At 30.7% G+C, this 14650-nt stretch overlaps 2 long non-coding RNA genes across 2 annotated transcripts; both read right to left on the bottom strand.

The window, feature by feature from the left end:
• Positions 1-6315: 6315 nt before the first annotated feature.
• LOC121220040 (uncharacterized) lies at positions 6316-6862 on the bottom strand. The gene is made up of 2 exons (XR_005917157.1): positions 6769-6862; positions 6316-6531 (listed from the first exon to the last, which is right to left on the bottom strand). It is a non-coding gene; the product is annotated as an uncharacterized lncRNA (long non-coding RNA).
• A 924-nt stretch (positions 6863-7786) lies between these two features.
• Positions 7787-8466, bottom strand: LOC121220039 (uncharacterized). The gene is made up of 2 exons (XR_005917156.1): positions 8267-8466; positions 7787-7974 (listed from the first exon to the last, which is right to left on the bottom strand). It is a non-coding gene; the product is annotated as an uncharacterized lncRNA (long non-coding RNA).
• Positions 8467-14650: the final 6184 nt, after the last annotated feature.

The raw sequence follows: 14650 nt of genomic DNA, 5'->3' as shown, positions 1-14650 counted from the left end.
ATTAATAATAATGCATAAAATAATTGCAATAAAGTAGCAATTCGGAATATCAATTCTCAATTTAGCCATCATTAGCATCAAGAATTCACAATAGCAATATTAGAATATTGATTTCACAGATAACTCATTCAAATAGGTAAATATAAATATATCCTACTGAAAATTCTAAGTTTGTATGCACATGATTTCATAGATGCCATATAGTATCAGTTTTAATAATAATAAAAAATCCTACCCCACCGCTACACACCACAATGGGAGTTCCCTAAAACTCTAACCACCAACACACCAAATTGTGGATTGACCGTTTACAGTTTTACTACCAATGGCTATGGACACACAACAAGGCTAACCTAAGCTTCCAATTAACTCATTGAATTATGTTTATAAGCAGCAACTCCAGATCACTCACCGATTTAGCTTTCGCTTGACTGTCGAAAGTTTAAACGAGCTCTCTGTGCCTTTCGCCTTACTCATAGAGGACTCCAATGGATCCGTAACTTTTCATACACATTAAATACAATATAATATGGCCATTAACAACTACAACACAACCAAATTTCAACAAAAATGCAGATCTGTCCTCTCCTCTCTTAAATAAAAAATTTGACTAGATTTCCTAAAATCTTAGTTTTCCTTGGTTACTTCTTGTTTATATTGTTTACACTTTATTCTAAAAATCTTATGTATCATTTTAGAATATACCTATACCACTTCAAACACTTAAAAAAATAGTTTTCAATTTTCTGAAAAAATTGCCACATATGAACATTCCAGAGCAACAATAATCAAATCTCTAAAATCTCTTAATGGTTTGTTAAATTAAGTTTAAAAAACCTTTTAATCACTTCAAAATAAGACGAAAATCATTTAAAAGTAGAGGTTTAACTTAGAAATCTGAAATTCACCATTTTAGAGCTCAATTTCGGCTTAAATCTTTAAATCCATAAAAATCTCGTTATAAAAGATCAAATCTTGATTTGAAAAAGTAACATGCATAAAAACACCATCAAGAATCATAATCTAACCTTGCTTGGACAAGAAAAATGAATTGAAGCTTGAATTTCTTGAAAATCCGTTGGAGAAAAATGAGAAAATTAATGAAGAAATTGAGAGTTTGCTTGAAATTTGAGAGGAAATTGAATGTTTGGGAGGTAAGAAAAAAAAAAGGTTTAATAGTTTGGAGAGAAGGATATATAGATTTGTGTTTGGAAAAAAATTCAAATGAGAGAAGGAGGGAAGGAAGAAATCATGAAAGGGGTTTTAAACTACTTGAAAAAGAAACTGATTTTTAAATCTTGGATCAATTTGCTTTTGGGCAACTCTCAAGTTTGACCCTTTTACAAATTAGTCATCTTTTAATTAAAATTTATTTTGCTTAATTCTTTTTAAATATGATTTTATTTATTTAAAAAACCATTTAAGATAAATAATTTCCGAACACTTAATTTTAAATTCCTGAACCTAATTTTAGGCCCTCAATTTTTGAGATTAGTTTTGAAATCTAAATTGGATACCCAATCCACTAACCCGAATGTACTAGACCGAATTTTGGGACATGACAACTTGGGTTTTAAATGTTGGATCCCAAGCCTGTTTCATATTTCAAAGAGTGCAATTTTTTCTCAAGCCCATTTTTTAGGCTTCATACTTTTGTCAAAATCTTCCCATACCTTTAAATAAGTCTATTTCCAAAAAAAAAAATTGTGAAAATCACATTGCGAGTAGAACCTCACACAAGTGAAAAATATATATTATATATAAATTTAAATTTTAAAAAATAATATATCATATATAAAATTTTCATTTAAAAATAATAATATTAAAAAAGGCTAGATAGTTCCTTTTCTAATAATTAGAAGTTTTTCTAAAGCACTAAAAACTAGTCATATATATATATAAAAGAATGGATAGATTTTTTTTTATAGATTATTTTTTTTGACAAAATCAAATAGATTGTTTTAAATGAGAAAAATGTTTTTTTTTGTAGTTAGTTTAAGTGTACTAGATAAATTTAATTTATAAAATGCTTAAATGATGCATGTTAGGCTGTCGAGACCTATGAAAATAAAATTCACTTGAAAAAGGTGAATTAGTAGCAAGTGGTAAGTAAGATCGTATCCACATAGACCAGTGATAATTTTATTTTTTAATAAAAATAAAAATAAAGGGGGATTTTGTAACATCCTCAAAACTCCCTTGGTAGAAAATTATATGACATAGATTCTTAGTGAAATAAGATACAAAAAAAGTAAATGGTAAGGGATGTTAGAGAAAAATGAAATAAGAAGTATGTTGTGAAATATTAATTTGAGCCAAGGACTAGATCATAAAGATATGAAAATTTTTATGGTTCAAGTGTAAAATTTAAAATGTGAGGGGTTAAAGTATAAATACAAAAAATTTGAAGGATCGATAATGCAAATATTTTAAGGGTTGAAGAGTCTAGAAAATAAGGAAAATGGATGAATAAAGACTGAATTGAATAAATGGAGAATTATGAGAGACTAAATTATAATTTTACCAAATTAAGTGATGATTCAAGGATGAAATTTTTAAGGATTATAAAGGGAAAAATTGTCAATTAGCATGAGAGAGAATTCTAGAGTGTAATGACGACATGAGAGATATTTTATTGATATTTTAAATTAAATAATTAGATAAATGTTATAATATTAATATTGTAATTAGATTTTTGTTAATATTTTATTATCAAAGTGATTGGTATAAAAAGAGAGGAAAGATAAAAATAATGCATCATCTTTTCACATTCCAACGTGAGAGATAGCTAGAGAAGAGAAAGTTTTATTTTTCTTACAATTTAGTCATTTGCTATGAAAATCCACTTTTTCACCAAAAATTTTTGAAAATTTCCTTAGACACCAAAGAAAAAAAAGATGAAGTAAAGATTTTAAAGAATATATTCATCAGTTTAGAAGCAATAAAATAATAGATGAAAGTGAAGAAAATGAGAAGAAAAAGAAGGAAAGTGGTGAAGATAAGGAAGGGAAATGAAGAAAAAAGGAAGAAATTCTTGGCAAAAGGGGTAAGTTCCATACTAACCCTACTTGTATTTCAATAGATTTAGTTAAATATGTAGTGAATGAGATCTATAAAAAATGTATTTTAATCTAAATAATAGAAATAAAAAGTATTTGATGAAGTATAGAGATTTAAAACACTAAATTTGTAAGTAAGAGAAAATGTGATTTGTATTGGGAAAATCATTAAGATTACGAAATGAATATGTAATCTACACATAAAAATTAGTGATTAAATTTAATATTAATCAAAATATGGTGATTATGTATGACTGAATGAAAGATAGTGCAAAGAACCATGAAAAAGAAAATATTTTCATTAAAACAGTTTGGATAGCGGTAATGGCTTAACTTTAAAAATTCACCAAAAATCATATAAATTTATTTAGAGGTTGAATTAAATATGAAATTAAAGATTATTGAGCCTAGTTTCGTATGGAAGAAACGATGCAAGTAATGAAACTGTAGATTTTGAGATATATTAGTTTTTTTTACAAGGTCAGAAAGGATTTGGGTTCCCCTATTCTGACTTTGGAAAATCATCAAAAATTGTAAAAAAATTATTAGGGAATGAAATTTATATTTTTAAATTCTTAATGGGTCTATTTTTAAAATAATCAAATAGAAACATCATCTAAAACCCTTACTAAAAGATAATTAATTTTAAGTAAAGAAAGGTTGAAGCTATCAAGCAGTAGAATAGGGGAAATTTTGAAGAATTTACTGTATTGATTGGATAAAGTAAAAATTCTAAATTTCTTATGGTAAAACTATATTTTAGTCTAGTTTCAAAAACATCAAGCGGATCTTAATTTCAAAATCTTTAGCTCAAGGTATAAATAATTTAGTGACTATGACACAAGTGGGAACTTTGATATGAACACATAAGTAAATAGTGAAATTATAATTAATGTTACATATAAACATGTTATACTAAAATCTAAAGATTCTTATATATACATAAAAGATGTGGAATGGAGAGGAGGAGGAAGCAAAATAATAGGAGAGTTATACTGTTAAGAAATTATTGTAAATGATAGCTGTTGAAGTATCAAATGAATGAATGTTTTAAGGAAGTCTTAATTGATGAATTGACTGATAAATATTGGCAATAATGATGGTATGCAGAAAAATTAAACTATTTTTGCTAATACAAGTCCTCTAAAAGACTTATTTGTAAAACTTCAATAATTGTGTTAACTCTATATATTTTGGTACAAAAGGTATGCACATAGAGTTCATCAATTAAGAAAATATCATATATATTTAAGAAATGGGTTGTTGGATAATGATCTTAGATGATAAACCGCATATTTTGAACATATTGGGCTAATTTGAAATGAGTAGAGAAGTTAGGGAATAAATATGCAAATTGTTCCATAATGAATTTCTCTTATTTCCGAACATCAAATCAAGATTTGGTATCGATACCAGGGGTAAAATATTGATACCTTAAGGAAGGTATGCATACTTCAGTCAAAGTATCGATATTATAGTAAAGGTATCGATACCTCAAATTGGTATCAATACTTGGATAGGAGTATCGATACTTAAGCTAGGGAACCGATACCTTATATTCAGTATCAATACTTGAGCCCTGCTTTGTATGGAAAAAAATGTTGAAACAAAATTTACCCAATAATTTTATAAGATTTTATTTAAGACCAACTTAATATGGGAATTTTAAGTTGATAATATTAAAATATTTACTGCATGAAACCCAGTTCATTAGATTATAGCCATGGTTGTTTTGGCAAGAAACGTAGCATTTCTATATCTTGCCCTGACAGTCGGGACGGGTATAGGGGTGTTATAGGTTTAAAATTAAAAACTAAAAATAAAATTAAACAAAATTAAAAGAGATCATAAAAGAAAAGAAAAGAAAATCGATGAGAAGAAACTCTAGCCAAAGGTGAAATTTTTGTTTGATTCGTAGGTTCGATGATCGACACAATGATAACTTCAATACTTTTAATAAATTAGTTACAGTTGTTGACCCAGCGTCGTGCAACAAATCTCTCCTTACCTATTTGGTAATCAAGAGCCAGCTTGTTTGAAATTTGTCACATCTCGAAAATCGGGTTAGTAGAATTGGACATTACATGAAGGTCACGTTTGGTTCGCTGTATTGGAATAGAGGCGTAATGGAATAGAGGCGTAATAGCAATTCAATTGTTTGGTTGAATGTAATGGAATAGAGGCGTAATAGTATTCTTGTGTTTGGTTGAATGGAATGGAGGTGTAATAGCATAAGGGAAAAAACTAAAATGACTAGAATACCCTTAGCAGAAATTTGTTTAGGTAAATGCTTATTGTTATTGTTATTAAATTTTAATAAGATTATTAATATCAATAATAAATAATTTAATCATATTTTAACATAATTATATTAAATATTATTTATTAAAAATATATAATTTAATAAAATTCTTAATATTAAATATTCTTATATGAATTTACTAAAATCATAATATATAATACTATAAAATATAATTTATTAAAAATATATAATTCCCCCCACTTTATTTAAAGATATAGGATACGAAACGAATTAATTGTTTGACTAATCAATGGACTGATTTTGTTTAGCCATAAAATACATCAATATATATTTATGTAATGAGAGTTTTTCATTTACATCCGAGTAAAGTTATTTTAATTTTATATTTAAACTAACTTAACATTTTATCTCCTATATTCTTTTTGGAATATTAATTTTATATCAATCTTATATCATTCTTCTATATCATTTTGATTAAATTTAAGCTTAAATCTTATAAAAATAACATGTTTTAATAATAAAATAAAACAAACTTATTTTATTAAAGTCCATAAGCTCAACTTAGTAAACTGTGCTTCTTTTAAAACGAAAAAGGAAAGCAGGTTATGATATAATTTGGTAAATTAAAATTAGTCGATATCCAAACTTTACAATTTAATCATTTGTGTCCTATACTTTTAAGCAAATATTCTCTCCATTGAAGGTGTAGTAGATCACTTCATGCAAGACAACAAATCAAAAAGCAATTATATAAAGTACAAGCTTATCAGTATAAGGCCAAGACAAGGAGCCAATTTCTATTTTTCCTTCATTAAGCTTATCAGTATATGGATCCATCAATCCACAAACACTTATACAACCAAAAGTCCCATATAGGAAATGGCACCTTTTTCCCTTGAACTAAAAGTAGTTGCTAATGCTCAAGCACACAAGAATACACAAGCTATTACTTTAGTGCATGCGCACAGTCACACCCCCTTGGATACATTCACATTTAAGAGGATAATATATACTAATAAACCAATAACAAATAAAAATTTACAATAAATTCATGCCAATTTCCCCTTCAAGAACTTAACAACAGTAAAACACAATAGCTCTAACAAACAAGTTCCAAGCAGAACACAATAATTATCTCATCAAATATACCTCTGAATTGGAGATATACTCTCTGATAATATACCAAAGCTGAGCATTTGTATCCATCAACTGTAAATTACACATGAGAAGTAATTTTAGGTGACAGACAACCAGAAAAGAGGCAAAAGGGCCATGAGTTTCATGATGCACACCAATAATTGGAAACCACTCTTAGTTAATCTTGGAGCTTCTTTATCTCTGTAGAAATAGACATAAATACATCATGACACCAATCGTGAGATATAGAACCCTCAATATCTATTGCATAAAAGAAATGAAGCTAAAGTTCATGGCATGATATAGCACCTCTGACGCAAAAGACCACGCTGAAAAATTCTCATCATGGAAGAGCTGAAGCTCGTTGATTTTTCAGCTTGTCCTAAACTTATAAGTTGCAGTAAGAAACACTGCTTAACAAAGCTGAAGTAAGAAGCAGCTCAAACATAAAAACTAAACAGTTGAGCAAATTCAAAACTAATTGCATAATTCCGCATCACATTCACTACCATTAAGAACATAAATTATGCCAATGACAGTTCTAACTTTTTCCCTATAAACATACTCATGCATATACAGTATCTCACAAAGGTTCTCAAAAAAATATTTATTGGATGGGCAAAAGCGGATAATAAGCTCTAATCCTTCCGATTAAATTTAGAAAACTTAGCAAAGAAAAAGCCTTTTTGACTGATATTTATTTGACCAGGGGCAATCGATACCATTAAACCATTTATGTCTAATATATTCCAATGTAAGAAAATCTATACCCCAGCATGAAAGGTTGCATAAAATTTGAATATTTGATAAGTGAATGGCCAGTAAGACCAAATTTGAAAGGTATGTCCCCAGAGCAGAAGGTGAAAAAAGAGAGAAAAAACTGACAAAACATAAGGTAACCTATTAATCGTATTGCAAGGCAACCTGGAAAACCAATGGTATGATATGAATGAAGAAACAAAACAGAAAATACTGTATGGTTTGTACTCACTCTCAAATTTGATTAGAACAGCCATTATCCACCAGTGATATCTTGAACTAAAGTAGCTCAGAAGACTACCAAACGAAGATGACAATGACAATAGAAACAAAGAATATAAAGGTAATAAAAGACATCCATGCTCAACACATTGTAACACTGGAAAACCAAATACAGCACAAAGAAGCACTGATCAGGAAATGGAATCGCATTCCCCCTTTTTTAGAAAAGAAAAATGAACAAGATTCCTTAAACTCGTTTACAATGCAGAAACAAATTGAAGAAACAGATCTTCAACCCACAAGCATTATATTTTCTTAAAAGCACAAAAATAATTTTCCATTCTTCTTTAACAGAATCATTTCTGCAATTCCAAACATTACAACCACAAATTTATATCACATGCACAGAATCATTAAATTGTACCTGGTGCAACATTAATGGTGTGACAGCAATAGCATCTTATACTCCTGCTCCGCATGTATACATTAGCAATGTTCGACAACCTCCACATATGAGTTGAGCCATTTCCATCCCTGCATGCTTATTTACAAACTTGGTGATCGAGCCATAATAATTTGATTCAACTTATTTACATATTGAAACACAAGGAATATTACTGACCACCCCATGTTTAATTTTTCCTTCACTTAAATGTTCTTATTTCTCTAATAAATTCTAGATAAAAACACCATAATTAGCATTAACAGATGGTTTTGAACTATCTATCAACAAAGGAAACCGACATGAAAAAGGAAAAAGAAGATTCATCAATTGAATGCCGAAATAAGAGAACTTCCCAACCAAATAAAAAGAAAAGAAAAATACCTGCGTGAGTGATTTGGTGTTAGAAAATTGATGGAGGTGAGAGAAGAAGAGAGTCGTGGTGAGGCTCTCACAATTGCAACAATCCTTCTAGTCGTTGCATAATTACTGTCCAAATCAAATACCCAGAATCAATACTTTATCACTCTGTCTTTAACATTAACAAAATATAAACAGATAAAAGAGTATCGAAAAGAGAGAAAGAGGTGAAAGCAGCCATAGATTTGAGCGAAACAAAACAACAGCCCTGAGAAGAGAAGATATGCGATGGACAAAGCTAAGAAAAATTGGAAATAAAAGATGAAGAACGGAAGAAGTAGAAGGAGGAAAGTTACCTGGATGAAGAAGGAGAAGAAGATGAAGAACGGAAGAAGGAGAAGGAGGGAAAAATAAAAATTACCTTAAATATCTAGGTCTCCTCTGCAATCAATGGAAAAAAAGGGAAATGTAGAGATGGTTGGAAAAAAAGTTACAGAAGCAGAAGATGAAGCTGAGGGCAAAAATTGAAAAAGAACAGAGATGTAATAGCTAATCTTTACTTTTGGAGGGGATTAGAAATGGGAAGCAGAGAAAATGTCAAATCTGTCCGCAACGTAATACGCCCGTATTAGGGCAATACAGCGAACCAAACGGCGTATTGAGTGGGGCCACGGAATAGGGGTGTAATGGCTAATCTATTACACCCAACCAAACATGGTGTAAAGGTTTGAGAGAAAAATCAGATTTTAGGTCATAGGAATTAAAATAGGATAAAATAAATAATTAGTTAATAATAGTAAAAATAATAATTAAATTAAATAATTATGGTATTAATAATCGGGTCATTAGTAAAAATAAAAATAAAAAATAATAATAGAGATTAATTTGGAGTAGTGGTTAAAGTAGAGGTTAAATGTGTAAATTAATGCTAGTAGTTAAAAATGGAGCTATTAGAAGAAGGGAGAAATAGGAGAGGACTTAGAGAGCAAAGAGCCCAATTTTAAAAAAATTGGTTGGCTATAAAAGCCATTCGCCGTTCAAGCTCTTTCCATCTTTTTTTCATTTTTAAAATTTGTTAGATCTGGATTGGAAAATTTTCTCTCAAAAATTTCTGCATTTTTTATATTTTCTTCGTATCCAAATACTGCCTATTCCTTCATTTTTCCAAGAAAAACTTAGTTCTTTTTTGCTCAATTGGTGCAAATTCGTGGAGGTTTTTGAATTAAAGGTTAATCTATTATTTTATTATGTATTAAATTTTTATTAAGTGTTTTTAATTTGAATTTTCATAGATCTAAGCAAGAAAATTAAAGATCCATAGTTTTAAAGCTATCTTTTGCAAAATAATGGTGAATGATGAAATAAAGAGTTAATAGGTGTTTTTAAAATAATTTTTAGTATATATTTACGAGATTAAGTGGTTTGCAAATTCTATTTAATTAAATCTTTAAGTAATTGAATGAATTAAATGGTTGTCTTTTGAGAATGAGGATGAACGGTGGTTTTCGAGAAAAGTAGTGTCTAGTAAAATTGAGTTAAATTATCGGCCTAGATCTATAATTAGGCACAAGTTAGGGGGTTAGGAGGTATAAATTAAGGATTTAATTAAATTAAGAAAAGAGAAGAAATTAAGCAAAATAGACTGTACGAAATAAGTCGAATAAGTATGTGTGCATGGAGAGTCGTTGTATAAACACAACGAGATAAGTTAGATTGTTTTTGAATGCTTAACAATATATATATTTTTGTGAGAAGTGGAAAACGTTGGTGGAGCCTCAACAAATCTGGATAAAGGCAAGCAAAAAATTATCTAGTTTGACGAGTTGTGGTGAGCTACAGGTGAGTGCATTTGTATGCCATGTTTTAGCATGAATTGTGAAATCTAGAGAGTCGAAGTGTGGCTTACAAACCCCTACTTATGGTATGCTAACTCTTCCATGTGCAAATCCTTGTAATTTTGGTTGAATCGTTTAGTATATATACTGTGCGATTTTAATAGTACAAAATGCATGAACCTATAATATATATACATCAGCTTTATTTTATATATAATATATATTAATGGATTTGGGTGTTATATATAATATAATATACATATATATGCGTGGGTTGTTATATATAAATCATATTATATGCGTGGTCTTACTATGTACATATATGCATGGGTCTTATTATATAATATATATAATTATAGTATGGTTTTATCTAATATATAAATTTACGGGACTTTTAATGTATGCTAAATTTGGACATGACAAAGGTCACTAAATAGGTACGTATATATATGTAATATATATTCGTATATTATTATGTAAGGCTTGCAAATGAATATAAAAATAAATATTATACTATGGATTTTTATAACATGTGAATTTTATTGATAGTGCACATTTATGCATGCATGAACCCGTAAGTGAATATGAGATTTATGATATTAAAAATTTTGATTAGTGCAAAATTATATTATTGTGAAATGCTAAGTGCGAGCCAGTTATATTGTGTAATAAAATGTGATTAAATAGATATGTTGGCAATGTGAACACTTGAAACCGTTAGAAATCATTGGCATGCCATAAGATTGTGAGTACTCACACTTTTATTATATGTTGGGCGTTGTGGCCCGGAGATAGCATTGGAGAGATAAGGGAATGTCAAGCATAGATCCATTCACCGTAGATAGCGTGTTGTGTTTGGAGAGTGTGAGCATATGTGCTACACTTACATGGAGATAGCATACAACTTTATGAGTCATGTGGTGTGTTTTGGAGATCCGTTTATCCAATGAGTATATAATTTGACCATGTTTCATATTCACGAATTGCCAATATATCACTATGTTGTGAATGAAAATTGTGTTATATGTGAGTTGTTCAAGTATGTTCAAGTCCTAACATGTCTGGTGTGTATATATTTGTGTTGTATGCATGTGTACTCACTGAGCTTCCCAAGCTCATCCCCTTACTTTACCTTGTAGATAAATAGTTCTCAGGTTAGTAAGGAGGGTGGCAAATCGGTGATTCATCGCAAGGCATTTTTAGACTATGTGTGTTGAGATTTTACTCTCCGAAGTGAAGGAAATGTGGGTCATTCCAAGGGTTTAGTACTAGAATTAGACTTAGACATAGACATTTTAAAAAAAACTTTCAACAGGTTGTAAATAGACATTACGGACTGTTTGTTTTTTTCTTGGGGGATTTTTTAACGTTATAATTGCTTGCTTGATTGGATGGTTTTATTACTTGCTTAATGTGATGATAATTAAATGAACTAACAAATTTTTGCAGCTAAGGGAGACTGATGAGTAGTAAGGTACACCTTATACCTTCTGATTGTGTGAATGAAATGATTAATTTAGAAAAAACATGCACTTAGGTCTAATTTCCTATATGAAATATTCTGCAAATGCATGGTGTGTAAGGTTGGTCAGTGTGGTTCGTAAAGTTTTAAATAGAGAGTCACCTCAGTGGCTAATGTGATGTTTTGAATTCAGGTCAGACAATCCTGGTCAGGTTTGGGCATCACAAAACTACTTCCCTAACTGATAAATAGCCATGTAACTTAGCGCTTAAGATTTAACTTATTGACATCATTAAGAATGAGAGAGACCTAATTTAAACCAACAAAATCACCTTAGCGAACTTCATTTAAGCTTAATCACACATCCACACCACATAAATGTAAGCTACAAAAGAAACAAGTTATGCAATTCGTCACTAATATTAGAATAAATTAAACAATTACAGATTAAACTATTCTAATTGATAAGACTACCGTTCTAAGCTTTTAAATACAAGCCACATATTTAATAAACATAAGCAATTGTAATTAACACAGAAGATGCATGAATACTAAAGAACAAAGAAGAATTCAAGCATAAATTAAGTTTCAAGAACTTATTGAATCAAACTAAATAAAACTAAGAATGGCTAGGTCTAAGTCTCTCTAGTCTTAACCTAATAATGTCTATTTACAAAAAAATAATAATATAAAAAAGTTGTTCCTCCATAAGGCTCATCTTTTCCTGCATACCAGTGACTTAACGTTGAGGGCCAAAGGCTTGCTACTGAAGGGAGATTTGGTCAACATGGGTGACGGTGACAATGAGTTGAGAGGAAGAAGTCACCAAATGAAAGAAAATCTCTTGCAAAATTTGGTCCTTAGGATCTTGGAAAGGATTTCCAAAAGGAGGTTGGGTGCCTAGGGTAATTGATGGAGAAATGGTGGTAGGGTTGGCCAAGGGAATACATAGAGGAGCATTGATGGAGGCCATAAAATAGATAAAATCCTTAATAGGGCTAAGATTTGGCCGATTTTTTGTCTGAGTGGTAGGAGGGTGATTTTGGTTTGAAGGGAGCTCGGTGTTAGTGGGGTTGTTGTCGGTTGTCAGGGCTGAGGAATTGGTAGGGTTGTTGAAGTTGGTGGACTTTGGGGGGTTGAGAATAGCATCAGTCTAAGTAGTCATCATAAGGCCCATACTCACCACACCAATTGTTGATACAAGGTGCACGAGAGGAGAATAAGGAAAAGATAAGAGTAAGTGGTGGTTCTGTAGAGGCCGGTTCACTTAAAGAGATGGAGAGTCAGAAAGGAACAAGAGGACTTGTTAATTATTGAGAGAGACAATAATTGATAAGAGTAACTTTAAGGGCTAAGAAAACTGATCCGTTCTTCATTATTGGGAAGGTATTTATAAAAGAGGTTCTCTTGTCCACTAGTGTGACGTGGCAGGTGTGACAGCCCAAAATTGACCCTAGTCGGGAAGTGGTTTCGGGACCGCTAAACCGAGTCATAAAAATAATTAGCTGTCATATTTGATGCTTATTGTATGTATATATGCATGTGTGAAAATTTCATATTTGAATTTTGTTTAATTGTAGGTGAATTTTAGTAAATGGGACTTATGTGAAAAAATTTAGAAATGTGCTAGGCAAATGTAAAGTGGCTTATTAATGCATGTTATAGAAATGGTGGGTTTGCATGTCAAATTGCCCAATATTTGAGCTAGTGGCCGGCCATGCTATGAGTGGAAACATGTCACAAACATGTTATGTTAGTGATGTATGTTAGGAACAATAAAATAAGGAGTATGGGTAATAAAGAAATGGAAAAAGGAAAGAATGTGTGTGATTGTTCTTCCCCTCCCCATTGCCGTGAATGTAAGAAAGAAAACAAAAAAAAAAGTGTCCATCTTTCTTCATTTCTCTTGGCCGAATGTTCTAAGGAAGAAAGAAAAACAAGTTGTGTTCTTTGGTTCTTCTTGGCCGAATTGAAAGGAAGAAGAAGGGAGTGAAGCAATCGGTCATCTTAGGTCACTATTAAGGTAAGGAAGTTTGTACTAGCTTTTGAAATTTTAGTTGATATTGAGTGAGTTATCAAGTGATTTTTGTAAACCATGTTAAAATTTTGATTTTGGGGGTGAGTATGGTTTTCGGCTATAAAAGATTAATAAGGGTGATGATTGTGTTTCATGCTAAACTTAGATTAATAATGGTAGTTGCTTACATCTTGATATCTATGAGTTCCTTTCTTGGTTCTACCATAGACCCACGAAGTATATGTTTAGTTGGTGTTGTTGGAGGTTTATGATAGAAGCTAATGAGTGAGAGTTTGATAGGTACTATGAGGTTAAACTTCATGAGATTGTAAGCTTGTAAGTTGGATGATGAAATTCATGCTTTGTGAAGGTAAATGGTGTAGAAGGAGCATTCGGCCATGAAAACAAAAAAAAGGGAAATTTATGATGAATTAAGTTGGAAGCTATTATAATGTACTTGTGCATTCGGGTATGGGATGAAAAAAAAATATGAGATGGCTATAATCAGCCTTGTGATTCGGCTCTTGTATATATATATATATTTGCACATGGTGTATTGGTATGATACATATATATATCATCCCAAGGTATATGTTTATATACGGTGGTGGTTTAGTTATGGAGTAAATGATGGATGCATATTGAGTTATAATATGTAATGCATTAGTTAGTAAAATGTATGTCATTTATATGTGGTACTAAGTATATAATTGGCCTCAACGTAGACATGCATATTCGGCCACATGAGATGGATTGGCGTTGCATGTATTCGGTTAGAGGCAAGCATATTGATGCTTTTATCTTGGCTTAGACAATCGGCTAAAAGGAGTGTGGGATAATATGTTGAGTTGATACATGATTTCACATGTATGTGACTTTAATGTCTAATGTATAAATATGGGCTAAGTGCCTTGTGTTCCTCTTTTCGATGCTCAAATGATTAAATCAATTTATTTGTCTAATTAAGCTCAAGAGCAAAGGGGATCTAAATCCGATAAAGGGGAGGAAAAAGTGGTCGAATAGCTATCGGAATCATTCGACAATATCCGAGGTAAGTTCTTGAGTAAAAGAGCTTAAATTATGATTTGATTAGA

Source organism: Gossypium hirsutum, chromosome D08 (genome assembly GCF_007990345.1).
Source record: "Gossypium hirsutum isolate 1008001.06 chromosome D08, Gossypium_hirsutum_v2.1, whole genome shotgun sequence".
Taxonomy (NCBI): Eukaryota; Viridiplantae; Streptophyta; class Magnoliopsida; order Malvales; family Malvaceae; genus Gossypium; species Gossypium hirsutum.
Note: the sequence above shows the minus strand (reverse complement) of the source record. Positions and strands in the feature narration are given on the sequence as shown.